The sequence below is a fragment of the Esox lucius genome, chromosome 18 (genome assembly GCF_011004845.1).
Source record: "Esox lucius isolate fEsoLuc1 chromosome 18, fEsoLuc1.pri, whole genome shotgun sequence".
Classification (NCBI taxonomy): Eukaryota; Metazoa; Chordata; class Actinopteri; order Esociformes; family Esocidae; genus Esox; species Esox lucius.
In genome coordinates, this window is record NC_047586.1 from 11,662,830 (window position 1) to 11,680,710 (window position 17,881).

The 17,881-nt window shown below is 40.9% G+C and overlaps 1 protein-coding gene across 2 annotated transcripts in view; it reads right to left on the reverse strand.

Moving 5' to 3' along the window:
- Positions 1-17,881, reverse strand: part of LOC105017786 (exostosin-1) — a 214,498-nt gene that overhangs the window by 187,219 nt on the left and 9,398 nt on the right. The window lies entirely within an intron of this gene.

The window sequence follows — 17,881 nt, forward strand, 5'->3', positions numbered from 1 at the left end:
TGCCAACATTTGGACTCATCCACCCCCCCTCCCCGTCTCATCTGCCGAACCTTTGGGGGGGGGGGGGGGGGGGGGGCTGCCATGCTGCCTGCCATGCTGGTGGAATCCAATGCCTGCCCTCCCTCACCTGCAGAATGGACATCTGTTTTGTCTTTATTGCCTCCACCTGTGTTCCTAGGGACAGCACAATCCTTATTTAAGTTCCTGCTTCCCTACTGTTTGTTGTCGGTCATTGTTTTGGTGTTCACCCTACCGTGACGTTGTTTCTGTTTCTGTGTAGTTTCCATCTTTTTATACATTTTAGTACCTGATTGAAAGTCCTCTGTTCTCCCTCCAACTCTGTGTCCTGCCTCCTGGTTCAGCGTTATGATATAGAATTGATAAAGCGCAGTGAGAGCCAGTAGGTCACCTGTGGGTGATTTGCAGCATTTACAGGCGAATTCTGGGCCTTCTCTGATGGGGCTAAATGGGGAGATTGGTCTCTGTAGGAAAGGCAATTGAGTTTCTGCAGGATGATAAGATGGAAAAAAGGGAAAAAAAAAGAGAAAGAGAAAAAGCTTAAACCACTGCCACTGCCTTTGTTCTGCAATCTTGGACATCTGTTTTGGAGCTGAGCCTCACAGAGGCTCCACTTCTCTCTCACAGCCTCAGAGACTCAGCTCCACTTCTCTCTCACACTCTCACAGAGACTCAGCTCCACTTCTCTCTCACAGCCTCACAGAGACTCAGCTCCACTTCTCTCTCACAGCCTCACAGAGACTCAGCTCCACTTCTCTCTCACAGCCTCACAGAGACTCAGCTCCACTTCTCTCTCACAACCTCACAGAGACTCAGCTCCACTTCTCTCTCACAGCCTCACAGAGACTCAGCTCCACTTCTCTCTCACAGCACAGCACAGACTCACAGAGACTCAGCTCCACTTCTCTCTCACAGCACGGCCTCACAGAGCCTCAGCTCCACTTCTCTCTCACAGCACGGCCTCACAGAGACTCAGCTCCACTTCTCTCTCACAGCACGGCCTCACAGATAGGCAGCTCCACTTCTCTCTTACAGCCTCACAGAGACTCTGCTCCACTTCTCTCTCACAGAGACTCAGCTCCATTTCTCTCTCAAAGCACAGCACGGCCTCACAGAGACTCAGCTCCACTTCTCTCTCACAGCACGGCCTCACAGAGACTCAGCTCCACTTCTCTCTCACAGCCTCACAGAGACTCTGCTCCAATTCTCTCTCACAGAGACTCAGCTCCACTTCTCTCTCACAGCACAGCTGTGTCTTTTACCAGGATGACACGTAACATGTAACGCCATCTGCTTCTGCAAACAATTTGGATCCCTCTCCGACCTCATTGATCTCCTACACCCTCCCAACTACTCCCCAGATAATGCTGAAAACACCCTGGATCACATTATTCCCAGCACTGTGACCCAAACATTTGTAACAATTTTGTACAGATTTTTAAGACCTAACTACTATACTACATACTGATCTGTACGGTACTGTTGATGCAAACACCTCGTGTCTCGTTTGCCACACACACTAAACAAAATACTATAGAGTATTTGACAAACACGTTTGCCCTCTAATAGAACAAATGACACTACATAGCCAATGAGGAATTGAAACAATTCTCAATTAGAAGAAATGCTCAGGAAGAAGCAGACAGTGTGTGGTTCGTGATGCACATCTCTATACACTTCATCAGTTCTTCAAAACCTCTACTTGTCAAATCTGTATACTGTATTTATGGTCATGTACTGTAAGGAATTCATAAAACATCTACACATAAAGGAAAATATAATGACCTCAATGTCACATATTATTTCCAGTGTTTGACAGTACAAGCAGAATTAATATTTCACCAGGATTTCTTATAGAACATTTAGGCCTGGTCGTCAGCACCACACATCATGTGTGTATAATCTATAAAGATAAAGTGTGTATACACACAATGCAAGTGAAGGATCAGCATCAACAATCAACTGAATTAATGAATAATATCTATTCCTCTCCCATGTCTGTCAGTTGCTATAAGTCAGATTGTCTCCCACATGCTTAAGGCTAACAGAGCAAACTGGCTGGATTTTATATCAGGCTGCTACCCAACCACAATGAACTCTCTGTTTATTAGACATTATCTTACAGATGCATCATACATTATGCACCTCAGAATTTCTTGAGGACATTTGGCACAATGATGGATTTAACAATAGAGTAACCTTGGCCTACCCCAAACCACTACAAAGTGCTATTGCCTGCACAACACGGTCTCAGAATGAATTCGCACATAAACAGACAAAAGTTATGAGGTCATGGATTTGGTATTTTTTGTGTGTTTTGACCTGTTGTGGTAAAATGCACAAATTTACACAAGAAATTCTGTGAATTCTTGTACATTTTAGCAAGAGTGGATTCTTATGTTTTTCGCCGGAAGCGAAGCCGGCCACGAAGAGCGAATGTCTCTTACTGAGTGAGTGACAGACTGGCTACCTCTTGTTAAATAGCGTAGTGGTTAGAGACATGGACTGCCAAGCAAGAGGACCTGTGTTGCCTGGTCATAGTCAAAAAAACATTTGGATAGGATTTTCAGGATAGACACTTATTAAAACCATTTGGTTGTCAATAAATACAGTTGAAAGATTTTTGTATAATTAATCAAATTTATAAAAAGTTTTTTTTTTGGAAAGTGGCATCTTGCTCAGCTAGGTTAACATTTCCCCCTCCCTGGGGTAAGTTGCTCCCCTATTCTTCCCAAGCAAAGATTATGCCACAGGGATTCACTGAAGTGTTCCTTTAATATTTCAGCATTCTGTAGACAGACAACAAAATGGTTTTAATTAGTGACACGTCAAACACAATAGCACAACAACAAATATGTCTGACATGCCGCTTTGCCTAATGCAGTGGATCATTCAGTTTGAAGAAAATAATTCAAACTGCATTATCAATGGGTCTGTCATATTCTGGTTTCAGACCATATCTTTCTGCCTGTTGGCCTTGTCGGAAAGGTGAACGCTTGGTAAGGTGAACACTCGGTACATCATGGTACAGTTCAGCAGTGAAATTATGCAGTTTTTGCCCATCTTGACAGCGGTGGCCAGTGTGACTGATCTAAGACAGTGTTTCCCAACCTCTTATCTTCGGGAATTATTATAATTATTATAAGTAGTAATACAATAATTCTATACAATAGTACATCGTTTGTCCCCTCCACAGTCTTAAATTGAATCTGCCATCAAATAGACATGGTGACAAGAGAATAAAACGCTGTTGAACAGCCTGACAGTAAGAGAACTACAAGCATACTATACAAGAAATACACATTTGTATACATAACCTCCACTTATAATGGATAATAATTTCTCTGTCAACAATACTCTCTCTGGCCTGAGCAACACATGCTCAATACATGTGCTAAGCAGTGCAGAAATCAATGTTCACCCGCTTCAGTGGAAAATTAAGCTTGTAGACTAGAGGTACGCTGAGAAGTGATCTGCTTGCACTCCACTCCAACCTTTTGTCTTGTGGAATCCAAGCTCTCCGCTGCTTATACCTCCCCAGCGTAACTACAATTGTGATCAATTTCAGTGCACTTCCAGTTCTTGAATTCAGAGTGGACAATTGATTGAAGCGTGCTGTAATCCTCAGAGACATGTCAGTCTCAAATGGCAGAGTGCAGACTAGAGGAAGACTGAGCTTGAATAATATGCCAGCAGGCTGGATCTGCGCAGCTGGCTCTAATGTGTGCGTTATCTCACTCTCATTAATGTGTTCTCTCACAGAAGAGTTCTCGCCATGTTTTTGAAGCAAAAGTTGCAACAGGGTGAGTCAAGATAGAGAGACAGAGACAAAAATCTTAAGAGGATACAGCATTTTGGTATGATCTACTGGGATGGTGCTTTGATCATAAGGTGACATTCCAAGAGTATGTGAGTCATTATGAGAAGAAGGTACACAAGCTTCCCTATGACCAACCCTCAGGGCTGTCTCCTGACAGAGAGATACAACTCTGCTCTAACTGACTTCCTCAAACAAAACACATTTGCATTCAAACTGGCATCTGGCATCTTCTGGATGTTTTATTCCAGCCCACCTAGAAAATGTAGCCTTCTGTCCTCGCCTTGGGCACTTTTAGCTCCCAGCTTGCTTCAGTGAACTGACAGGTGCCACGTGGAGATGGCAAAGAGCCTTAGCATCACACCCCATCGGCTGGTCAGATCACAACCTTCCACTGACCTCGACCCAAAAACGCTGCGGGGTGGAACATGACCTCACACATGTAGAGAGGTGTGTGTGAGAGGTAACGCAAAACCGAGGTTTCCAAACAAGTCATTCCTGACCATATTCAGGCAGTTTTCCATCTTTCTTTCTTTCTTTATGTTCAACAGGAACGTCAACGGCTCGACAGCGACGCCCCGTCACCTTGACCGTCCTTTATTCATCAGGGAGCAGCATGGGTGCGACAAGTTTTCATCGGAGGAAACGGCCAATGCTGTAACCGTGACTTCTCCTGTGATGCTGCATCATTAAAGGCTCTGAGGCCACTAAAGACCCTTCCTGCGCCTGATAAAAAGTTTGGAAATAGAAGAGAAGGTAACTCCTTCACTGACTGAAGGTAACTCCTTCACTGACTGAAGGTAACTCCTTCATTGGTTGAGGCAGGCTGGGTTCCTGCGAAAGGTCACCTCACTTGCCCCTGGGAGCCACATTAATGAAGCCTGATCCCACTGAGCAAAGGCCGGTCACATCAGTGGTTTGAACAGTGGTATTTCCATGCTCCACCGCGGCACCAATGTGACCCTGGGCTCATAGTAGGCTACACTGGTGACATTAACATTGTCTGTTAACATATTATACATGCCTGCCCATTGGGGGCAAATGCTTTGGATTGCCTGAGCTGGTAATGTCCTGGGAACGGCAATATGGAGTTCTCACCGAAAGTAGCAGTTCGATGGGAGGCGGGAGGCACAAATAGCCCGGGGATCTAGGGACAGGAGTTCTCTGTTCTGCTATTGACTGTGTCAATATGTGATAAGCACTATTTGCCGCTGGTGAAAATGGATGAGTGGTAATCTACACTGATGACACACTAATCAGAGTGTTTACACAAACCTGCTCTCTGCTGTGCCAGGCTTTCCTGTGTATTCTATATGACATATAATTCAATGGAGAATCCATCCAGGGGAACCACACCGTCGTTGACCCTGTGGCTGTCAATGTGTGCATGTATCTGGTGGGTGGGGGGGGGTGGGGGGGGTTACAACAGGCCCAAGACGAATCTCTGCTCAATCCAGTAGACCACCAAGTTACATTCTATTCTATATGAAACAGCCTGATGCGAGAAAAATACAATACTATACAGTTACAGTGAGTTTCGGTTATATCCGTGAGAGCTTTGGGGACTCGAGAAAATAAAAGCTCTGCTCGTTATCTGACCAACTGGCATATTCAGGGAGCATTTGCTGAGATGGTTCATACCGATGGTTATGAGTCCTGCTCACAAATTACTCATACTATGCACACTTTAAAAGAGCAATAGGGATTGGGCATTCAGTTAGAAACATGAAAAACATGACACTGCAAAATGCGTAATAGTAGGCCAAGGGAAGTTTGGAATGTTACATTTTTATAATGAAGTTCGACGTGCAATATAACCATTTAAAAAAAGTTATGGTCTTAGCGTGGCTCATCACCTTATATTGAAACCATAAAGCAAGCATGACACGACAGCCTTCGCAAAACAATAGAGGTTTGTGAATCCCTGCCAAAAAGCAGCTTCATGTTTTATGGCTCCACTTTATGGCCAACACATTTTAATTAAGCAAAACTCACATTGCCACAGGGTTTACAGATTATACCAAAAATGGAAACTGCAGATTTTTCATCCTAACCTTTTGTTTATTCAGCATCTTTCTTTCCTGAAAATTTTTGCCATCAATATTTCCATTGCGGTATTTATTTAAACCACATAAAAAATTAATTGAAAGTAATTCATTTTTTACCAGTAAAAACAATGAATTGAAACATGCTGCAAATGTCTCACTTCAGTGCCTTCATCTTCAGCGTAAAACGGGGGAAAGGCTGTTTGGGTTTCGTTGCATGAAATGTTAGATAGGTTCAATAAATTATAATTGACAGGAGTAATATAGTCAGAGTTTATCCCTCTAGGTGTCACTCTTCATAAAGCAGCTGTAAAGATGATTGACCCAGCGGCCTTGATAGTATATAGATAGGCCGGCATGTTTACTCAGTGCTCACACTAGGGCTGGTTATAGAGAGATTCACCTTGCCAGCATCCGAAGGCCTCTGAGGACTGACTTGGTGACTGTCTGCTAGCCTCCTGTCATCACCCATCTAACCAATTGGTTTCATGGTTCCTAGCCCGGCAAAGGCCCACGGAAAAACAAGGACTTTTCAAATGTCTCTGGAGAGATGTTAACACTTCTTTTCTGGTTTGCCATGCACAACACTTCGGGTTATCTTAATGAGTCTGGCGATTCTGTATGGTCTTGCAATCTTCCCAGGGTAAGATGATGAGAGCCTTTGAGGGGACTTAGTGTGCATTCCCTTATGCAGGGCTGAGTGCACGCACGCACGCACGCACGCGCACACACACACACACAGTGATTTTGCCATAAATTGATTTTATTTCTTCTACTAACCTGTGAACTACTATTACTTGATTGTTGTATCACCCGAATTGTCAACATACTACATTAAAAACTTCAAATTTCTAATATATATGCTATTTATCGTAAAGATCAATGTGGTCAGTGTAGATCCTTTTTTACGTAGGCCGATCTTCCCTACTCAGACACACACACACACACACAGAGCTGCACTAACCCAGGTCAACAGCTCTCAGACATACTCAAATGTAATCAGCTCACCTTAACTAGGCCTACAGTTCACATTAACTAGGCCAATTACAAGGATGGCACACGATCTTGATTCAGAGTCACTTTATTTAGACAGGAATGTATACAAGCACTAATTGTGGCAGCCAATTTGTGTGCCTTGATGAAGTAGTTTAGGATCAAAGTACACAGCTTGTTTGTTTTTCTAAACCTCTAGAAACGGGTTCTAAAATTACACACTGTCAGTGTGTTTTGCATTTTTTCCACTTCATAACAAATGTTTACTGGTTAGTTCTTCAGAATACCATAATTGCAAAGTGCAATGACTTCACATCATTACATATTAACACTGAGCAAATGGTATTACAAGTTAATTTTGCCAACTCTAAATGCAAAAACTGGACAATAAAACGTTAAAATCACCACAGACATGATTTACCATACATGAAAATATCTTAAACAACTGGTCTCCCTATCGTGAAGTGGCATACAGCATCATCATGGACCACACTGCTTTGGCTGCAGAGGCAGCAGAGCACAGTAGCCCGAAGTCAAAGGTAGTTCAGATCACCCTAGAAATATCCAAGGTAACCAATAAAATGGCTGAACCCTTAAGTTGCATTGATTAAATCAAGGTGAATGGAATCAGGTGGGTAAATAATTTTCTCTCAGTCTGAGGTCCTGTGCACATCGGTTTCTTAAAGGACCTCTCTGTGTTTTGCTCCATACAACCTTCCCTCAATCCTGACCCGTCTCCAGTTCCCTGCAGCTGAAACGCATGTCGGCAGTGTGAGGCCCCAACATTTGGCATTAAATGGGATGCCCTTTATCTAATTTGCCCCCTCCTTGTTGAAGTTATACTACCGGAATACTACAGAAATACTACCATGACACATCCCAAACAACTCTCCCCTCCATTCTGCAACGGGTTGGGCGACCAACCTACAAAATCTGGAAAGACAATAGTTTGGATTTTTTTTTTTTATGTGGCACAACGATTAGATGACACAACGATTACATACAATATTCTGTGCTTGATATCTAAGTTGAACAGCAATCAAGTGAACTGTGTAGAATTTTAGCAACCACGAAATGGCAGAGGGGTTTCCCTTGCCACTGCCTCATTTGAGGAGAAATTATGGCGGGTGTCTTATGGAAGAGAGGGATGGTGCCACTTTTTCATTTTAAAAAGAGCAGACTGTGCGCTTTCTGTTGGCCAAAAGAAATTCTGCATTTTCAGGGTGCACCCAAAATAATGTCTCGCAGGAATATTTGGTTTACGCAAGGTTGGAGAAAAACCTGTTGAATGCAATCTGTAATTAAAACAGCAGAAAGCACCCAACAGAGAGGAACTCTAATTTACAGACTATCAATACATCTTATCAGCAGGTTCTCACTGAAAAGGTTCTGAGGCAGAAAAGAACCAGGACAAGACAAATAAATCTGACTTGCTTCTGGGACACCCATGGTTGGATGACTTCTTCCACATTGGATGTTACACATGTCATGTTTGTGACGTGATTTGGAAACAGTCTGAACCGTGAAACTAAATAAAGATCTTATAGGAACACTATTCAATTCTCCAACCCTTCTTAAACCTCCTGTGGAGAACTCATTCACAGTAACCAATGAGGGCGAGTTAGGCCCTGAAATAACTGTAAGGGCTGGAATGCAAGTTGAAAATGTACGTAAGACTGAGCATTACCAGTGATAACATTGTCTTCACTGCACAAACATGCCCGTCCTGCAACAATGTGAAGCAGGGTGAAACCCAGCCATTCAAAACAAATCACGAGTTTAATACAATAGAAGTCAGTGCTTCCCATGTGGTTCCAGGTTAAATAAGGCAGGTTTGAACAGTCACATGGTTCCGTATGGGATTACTGGATTACAGACTTTTAGTTTGGCTGTAAATGCAGAAGTAACTCTAGGGCAATTCCCCAGTAACAGAATGGCACTTTGACTCACTTCACAGGTTAAAAAAGACATGTTTAAACACTAACATGGTTTCCTGCTGGTTTAGGGGATTACGGACATTTGGTTTGGTCCCAAAAGTAACTCTAGGGCAATTCCACAGTAACAGAATAGCGCTTTGGGCAATGTGTTTTCTTCCTTTAAAATGGGTGTCAAATTCAAACCATTAACCTCAAACAAATCATACAAACCTATGCGCTATTGTAATTCTCCTCATGTTTACGAGTCAAGACATCTCAGTGCATGCGCAGTTGTGTGCTTAACTTTCAAAATTTGGTAAACATAGACATCAAGAAGATTTTACCCATTTCAACAACTAATACATGCACATGGAAGTCAAGTGTCGGTTGCTGCTCAGTGAGAGCACATGCTCGTTATATTAAATGGAAAGTTGAAATGTAGGTGTCAGTGAAAGCAGGGAGAGGTGATATTAACCAAAAACAGCGAGAGAGAGAGAAGACAAAGATGAGGAAAAAGGAAAAAGAGGAAAAGGGAGAGGGAGGGGTTGTCTTGTTTTCACAGTCTTGCCACCTGATTACAGAAAGAAAAGAGCTACAGTCATGTGAATAAATAGGTACACCCTGGAAAGTTTTCTTTTTTGTTACATACTTGGCTGCTTGGATATTCAAGTAAAATTCTGACCATATTGATTGATTACCATGAAACTATTTATATGCAATTAGAATAACATAAATGCAATTTCCTGATGCAGTATGCACCACTGCTTTTACCATCACATAAAACTGCTAAAATTAGAATAAGGTGCACCAAAGCAGGTGCAAATGATTTGAAAATGATTGGACAGTAACTTGGGAGGGGCAGCCTTCCATAAAGAATAGAAACATCTGGTCTGATTTGGTCACATGAGTGTGTGGTAACCAGGATTGGGTAGGTTACTTTTTAAATGTAAACCGTTACAGTTACAAGTTACCTGTCCACATTTGTAATCAGTAACGTAACTTTTTGATTACTCAATCTCAGTAATGTATTCTGATTACTCTGAATAAGAAAGTACTCTAAAAGTAATCTAGAGGCATTAGAAAACAGACAGTAGTAACAGAAATAGCCTATAACCAATTAAACACCTTTTGCGGGATCAATCAATGTTAAGAGTTTGCATAGCTGGCCAAAAAATGCATTTGCATTCTACCTTAGGGTTTATATACAGTGCCTTTGGAAAGGGTTTCTAAACTATTGCAATTTACTTCATTATGATTGGACAACATCTCTACATTACACACACAAGTCTGTCAGATCTTTAATCATTCCAATTAATCCAATAACCCTTTTTAACTGAACATAACCCAAAATCTGTTATGTGTTGTATTCATGTTTTCTATTGCTTCAAAACATCGTTGAAAAAGAAATGTCAATTTGCCGAAAAGGGTATTGACATGATTGTATATAGAAATGTGGATATCCGTAGCTTTTCGCACGTACACTCAATCTGCTGTAGTCTGAGGTTTTGCTCCATGACACCAACATTGTCAAAACGTTGCAGAAACCTAAGGGACGCAAATGCACGTTTGCAATAGTGAACACCTGCACATATACACGTTTTACCTGCGCAAAGGTAACCTGTAATTAATAGGGCAATCAGCGATGGGAAATAAATTGTGATTATAAACCTGCACTCTTAGCTTAAAGTCAATGTCGTCAGCAGCCAATGGTAACCAATTAACACAATTTTCTGAGATGCAAAGCAAGCAGGATCGCATGGCCTACCTGTATGGATGGAGTTAAGGTGGTTGCGTCAAATGTATATATCATCATCCTTTGGCACAGTGCATCCCAACACACCTTTTCTCCTCAAATATCGTGATAAATTCCTTATAATGGTTTATCTTAATGGCAGTGCCATGTTAAAATAGTTGCCTAATCTTCTAAACAATTCCTGTCTAAGTTGTTCAGTGCAACTCTTTCTGGCTGTGTTGTTCGGTGCATTTGACAAATAAACCTTGAAACTTGAAAATATATAACACCAGGCCTATTATTATTCTGAGAAAGATGCATCGAGTAGATTGCTGAATCACATTTTATATGGGTCATTTTATATTATTGTATAAGCCTGTTTTTACTAGCCATCCAACCAACCAAAGCCGGATACATTTTTATCTGTCTCTGCGCACCCACCCTTGCGCGCATGATGATCACACACACAACTGAGGCGCGCAATTGTATCTTTGGTTCAAATAATGATGTTTTTAAAGCAGTAAATAAAAAAATCGAACATGCAACGTGTCAAAATTATTTAGCGCACCTATTCCTTTTCAAATGAAGTAATCCAAAAGTAATGTTTTTTCCCCCAAAAGTAGCTGTAATCCGATTACAATATTTTAGTTGGTAACGTACCGGATTACAGTTACTGTTTTTCTGTAGTCTGTTCCTTCCCAACTCTGGTGGTAACACATCATGCCAAGCTCAAAATATCTATCCAAGAGAAGGAAGATTATTGATGCATATGAGTCTGGCAGGGATTACATGGTAATGTCCAAGGAATTTGAAGTACACATTTTCACAGTCCAACAGATCATTTACAGTAGCTAGCTAACATTTGATCGTTCTATAGTATAATAATATCTAGCTTTGTGGTCATTTGCAATTTGCAAAAACAAATGACATTTTTTAACGTAGCTACGTGAAGTAAGTTGTGTTGTCAAATTAACCTAACTCAACTGTATGTTCCACTGCACCAGGGCAGGTTAGCCTTGTCAGTAGCTAACTCAAATTTGAGGAGGGATACTATTGCTAACTAGCTAGATACCTAGTTGGCTCCAGTACTGTAGTTGGCTCACAGTTTTTGCTGCTTATTTTATTTTAAGTTGGTTATGTTTAGTATACGCAATTTAAGTGCCTACTAGCTGGCTAGCTACCCAAAAAGTTGACTTTGCACGTTCTGGCATTCTTTGTGCTTACTTGAAGTTCCCTTTTGGTGCAAATCCTAAGGAGAACACTTTCTTTGGCTAACCATCCTATCTAGCTAAATCGCTAGCAAACGTAATTTATGTTTTGGGTTATGGCAATTCATTTTTTTAAATCTGTTTTTAACCGCACTGATGTTGACTTGCAATATTTGCAAGTTAGAAAGTGACTCAGTTAGATCACACAGATCACACAGATATTTGTTATGTAATTTCCGTGTTGTTATTCAGATTGTGGAAGACGTTTTTCTTCGTTCAGTTCGTTTTCAGGTCTAGAGTTCACCCTGGCAAAAAGACTCAAACCAAAATGTGGCTACACAGTTGAAGTGTTCATGGGATTTTTGCAGCAGAGAATTTATAAACTTGACAGGGCATGTATCTCATTTAAGTGCCCACATTCAAGAAGGCCTCAGCATAACATGTCCTTTTGAGGGATGCTCTGAGACTTTTAGTGTGAAGTCATCCTTCTGTTCTCATGTCTCCAGATATCACAAACAGTGGGATGCTACTCAGTTAGCGCCTGTTCACATTTGTGAAGTAATGAAAACTCCATTCCCAGTGGATGGAGCTAATGTGTCGGAAAGTAAATGCTCAAGTGACACAATACAAGAAGTTGGAGTTGATCCAGTTTGATACATTTTCATAAAACCTGGCCCTTTTTTATCTAGGTCTTCAAGCAAAGTGTCTTGTTCCAGCTTCTACAATCACTGTGATAGCAAGTGAAATGAGAACTCTTCAGGATATTCAACAGGGAATAAACTATTGAGATGTTGTCTAAAGGACTTGAGGAATATGGTATTTCGGCTGAGATCTTAAACCATCTAGCAAAAAGTGCATATGACCAAAGCCCTATGCAAGGGTCACTGCATGCCAATAGTGGTTCTTTTACCACACACCATCGAAGAATGCACTATTTCAAGACCCACTTCAACTATTTTGAGCCTGTTGTAATCCCTCTTGGACTCAATGGAAGAGGGGAAAACGCCAATATCATTATGTTCCCAAGTTTAAAATCCACAGATTGTGAACCCCCTGTGTACTAACAAGGGCACTGTTATGGATGGGCATGGCATAAAATCTAATGTATTGTTGGCTTCAGAGGCACATACTCTAAAGATGATGCTTTTTCAAGATGCCTTTGAAGTGGCCAATCCCCCGGGGTCAGCCAAACAAAAACACAAAGTTCTTGCTGTATACTTTACTTTGGGACATTTCTACCCACACAATCGATCCACCATTGATCAACTACAGTTGTTACTGCTTTGTTTGGGGCTGAGAGAGTTTTCAGTGCAGTTGTGACAGACGTGTAATTTAGAGACCAATGGAATATTGTTTGAGGGTAATGTGTATAAAGGTACCATAACATGCATAATGGGGGACAATCTGGGCTCCCATTTCATAGGAGGGTTTTCAGAAACTAGCAGCTTTGCAGAATATTTATGTCAATACTGTCTTATCACCAAAGCTGTCTCCCAAACCAATCCTCTGATCACTGCTGCTCCGAGGGATCCCGCTGGTTATCATAAATCAGTGCAGTTTTTGGAGAATCACCCTGATGTGTACATGCACCAAGGAATTAAACAAGTGTTTTCCACCCACTCACTTACTTTCACGTATGTCAACCTGGAGTGCCTCCCTGTTTGGCACATGACTTGTTTGAAGGGGTTTTAGACTTTGACTTGGCCATGTCTCTGCAGTTCTTAATTAAGGAGAAAAAGTGGTTCGGCTATGAGATGGTGAATGGAAGGCTAAAGTATTTCTGGAGAGAGCTGCAATAAACCAAGTTCGGTTTCTAGCAAAGAGTATTACTAATAGCAATACACAAACACATTTTGTATATTTAAACTGTTGTCAAACTAAATCATTTCTGTTTACAGATTTTATAACCTGAACTATTTTTGTAACATTTAACGTTGCTCATGATTAGCTTTTTTGTTACGTGTTCTTTCAATATGACCAAAAGCTTTCCCCAAACCTTGTCAGTCAGTTCTGTCAGAGCCTCAACATTGTTGTTGTAAACATTAACAGCAAGTCCCAGTTCCCCATCCAGTGAGGTGTTTACTACTCCTTGGCACAAACTTCCCTCTATACTCACACTTGCAATGGAAGAGAAGAAAAGACCCAGCAAAGCGCTACGGTTCATATTGTCACTGATGATTTTCTTCGTTGATTTCTAAGCAAAGAAACCAGGAAGAGCAAAGCTACGACATATTGCTAAACAGGTCACAGACAAGTATCCCAGCTCTTTCCAAGACAGAAGTGAGAAAAACATAATTGGAACAGGATATGATTCGCTCGGGATACAGATGGAAAACAGATTTGAAAACTCCTTCAGGTCAACCTATGTCCCAAACAAAAGACCAGCAGCAGATAAAGACGAGTTGAGGCGAAATTCTAAATGTTCAGATTGTTACGGATGTTTTGAGTGGCAGCCTGATCTTCAGGGTAATATAGATGAACTGAATGAAAAGAAAATAGAAGAAGAAGAATGGCTTCACAAATAGGTCATAGGTTTGAAACACCACCCCTTGCTGATTGTCTGATATATTTAGACATACATTTAAAAAATACATTTTTTACAAATATATTTAAGCGGCCAATTTCAAACATTCTGACATATATTCACCAAATGTATTCAGGAATATATTTTCCAAATGTGTTCGGAAATATGTTTTCCAAATGTATTCAAAAATATATTTAAAATACATTTATTTTCCGTATGGGGTCTAAGATCTTCTGGTAGTCTATTCCAGTTGTGTACAGCATAAGTGCAAAACGCAGCTTCTCCATGTTTAGTTTGGACTCTGGGCTCTACTAGTTGACCTGTGTTCATGGATCTAAGAGCCCTGCTCGGTTTATATTCTTCAAACATATCAGAAATATATTCGGGTCCTAAACCATTCAGAGATTTATAAACTAAAAGCACCACTCTGAAATCTATTCTGTAACTGACTGGAAGCCAATGCAAAGATTTAAGAACTGGAGTGATGTGCTCTGTTCTTTTGGTCCTGGTTAACATTCTAGCAGCAGCATTCTGAATGAGCTGCAGCTGTTTTACAGTCTTTTCTGGGAGTCCAGTTAAGACGCCATTACAGTAGTCAACCCTACTAGAGATAAAAGCATGGATGAGCTTCTCTTCGTCTTTTTGGGACATTTGATTCTGGCTATATTTTTAGATGATAGAATGCTGTTTTGGTGAACGCTTTGATATTAATGTTAAATGTGAGGTCTGACTCTATCAGAACGCACTTGATCCCTGGTTTTAAGGGCCAGAGAATCCAGCTCTTTACTAATACTTGTTCTTTTATTTCTGTTGCCAAACACAATAATCTCAGCTGAGCTGTTATCATACCATTTGATAGCCATATATATTTGAGTATCATCGGCATACCTGTGGTAGTTAATGTTGTTGTTCTGTAGAATTTGGCCCAGAGGTAGCATGTAAACACATATAGCATAAAATGAAATAAAGTTAAGGTCGGGATGGTGGTTGGGCATAAACGCCATCAACTCGGACCCCAATGCTAGCAAGTTCAAATCATGAAAGATGCACAATATACTTGACACAAATTCATCATTAGAGTTTAAAATGTGATTGAACACAATGCACATACATGTTATTTGGTATAAAAAATTACAAAAATGCCCTATGTCCTTATGCACTGCTTATTTGTTTGTTGGAAACCAACTTATGGGGGGAATTTTTTTTTTCATTTTGAATCATTACTTCAGTTGAAAGAGTTAAGCATATTGTCATTGTCAGGACAGTGGGTTTGATTCCCATAGGGTGCCAGGTGGAACACTGAAAATGTATGCACCCACTCCTGTATGTTGTTCTGGATGAATGTATCTACTAAAGGAGGTACAGCAGGTTTATATAGCAAATTACACTGCTATCCATAACTTTTTGTTTTTGCATGGGCATCATAACAAAATATATAAGCCCAATCCTAGCTCTAAGATATCTGAAGAAACAAAAAGGAGATATTGATGATTCATTGAAAAATGAATGGATTTCTCCATCCTGATTAAACTTCCCACTGGATGGAAATGTAGCAACTAACTGGGTATCAAAGACGTTAAGGCAACCGCCTCTTTAAGTCAACACTCATGTCATCCTGAACTCATCTACTCAGCCCATAGACTTTTGCTCAACTGCTGACAACAACAACTTCTTTCATTTGTCAGCTGTTGCTGAACTGTCCTGTAGCCAGGTCTTTTCGCACACAGATCACTCAAGTGTTTTTCAATGCACTTTTAATCAGGCTGCAGAACAAAAGAACATGGTTCAAATCCATAGCAGACTAGCAGTCCTCCCATGAGTATTCTAAAGCATTTATAAAAACAACTCTGAGCGTCACAGCAAAGCTGTAACAAACATAGCTGCTTCAACCCTGTTCTTCCAAAATGTCGGTTAATATATACTGTAGGAAGTTATGAAATTAAAACTGGATGCAAATCATTGGGATATTTCAACTAGCATGGATGAACAATAGTTTGTATGATTATAGTCACATTGCTACAGTATGTTGATTGTTGTCATTCAAGTCCACATCAGGAGGAAAGTCCAGGAAAAATAGTATTTCTGTAGGTTAAGTGCATGCCTAGTCAGAGGATATTGTTTAGCGCCGCAAAAAACAAATTCCTACTGGATTGATGAAAGTAGTCATGACATAATAGGCTACTTGGTAGTTCACATTTAACTAGGAGGGGTCCCCTACAGAAAAGCTGAGTTACATGGCATTTTCTGTCGGAGCTTCCTTTATCTGGAACACACTGCCTTTAGACACACGTTGCAACATAAAAACCTAAAGACATGGCTGAAGGACAATTAGGTCTGAACACAAGCCCTGATTATTTGCAGCTTTCCATGCTAGCTGTTTGGTAAGTGAACATTTTTGATTTGCTGTTTGGTTGTTTTGTTTTTGATAGGACTCTAGTCTGGATTGTCAGTAATTCATACAGACTATGTGGCTCTGTATGTAATCATTACTGATTGGGGAAGGTATCCATACAAGTCACATGTTGTGATATTGTATCGTTTGGGCAATATCACTATACATTTTTAGCTAGTTTCTATATCTGCATCAAATCTCCTTCAATACATATAATTTTGGAAGTGCTCTTGTTTTCATGGCACTCTCTTGTCCCTTTGTACAAGACATGATGTACACTCACCTAAAGGAATATTAGGAACACCTGTTCAATTTCTCATTAATGCAATTATCTAATCAACCAATCACATGGCAGTTGCTTCAATGCATTTAGGGGTGTGATCCTGGTCAAGACAATCTCCTGAACTCCAAACTGAATGTCAGAATGGGAAAGAAAGGTGATTTAAGCAATTTTGAGCGTGGCATGGTTGTTGGTGCCAGACGGGCCGGTCTGAGTATTTCACAATCTGCTCAGTTACTGGGATTTTCACGCACAACCACTTCTAGGGTTTACAAAGAATGGTGTGAAAAGGGAAAAACATCCAGTATGCGGCAGTCCTGTGGGCGAAAATGCCTTGTTGATGCTAGAGGTCAGAGGAGAATGGGCCGACTGATTCAAGCTGATAGAAGAGCAACTTTGACTGAAATAACCACTCATTACAACCGAGGTATGCAGCAAAGCATTTGTGAAGCCACAACACGCACAACCTTGAGGCGGGTCGGCTACAACAGCAGAAGACCCCACCGGGTACCACTCATCTCCACTACATAGGAAAAAGAGGCTACAATTTGTACAAGCTCACCAAAATTGGACAGTTGAAGACTGGAAGAATGTTGCCTGATCTGATGAGTCTCGATTTCTGTTGAGACATTCAGATGGTAGAGTCAGAATTTGGCGCAAACAGAATGAGAACATGGATCCATCACGCCTTGTTACCACTGTGCAGGCTGCTGGTGGTGGTGTAATGGTGTGGGGGATGTTTTCTTGGCACAGTGCATCCCACAAATCTCCATCAACTGCAAGATGCTATCCTATCAATATGGGCCCACATTTCTAAAGAATGCTTTCAGCACCTTGTTGAATCAATGCCACGTAGAATTAAGGCAGTTCTGTAGGCGAAAGGGGGTCAAACACAGTATTAGTATGGTGTTCCTAATAATCCTTTAGGTGAGTGTATGTTGAACAGTGATTGAAAC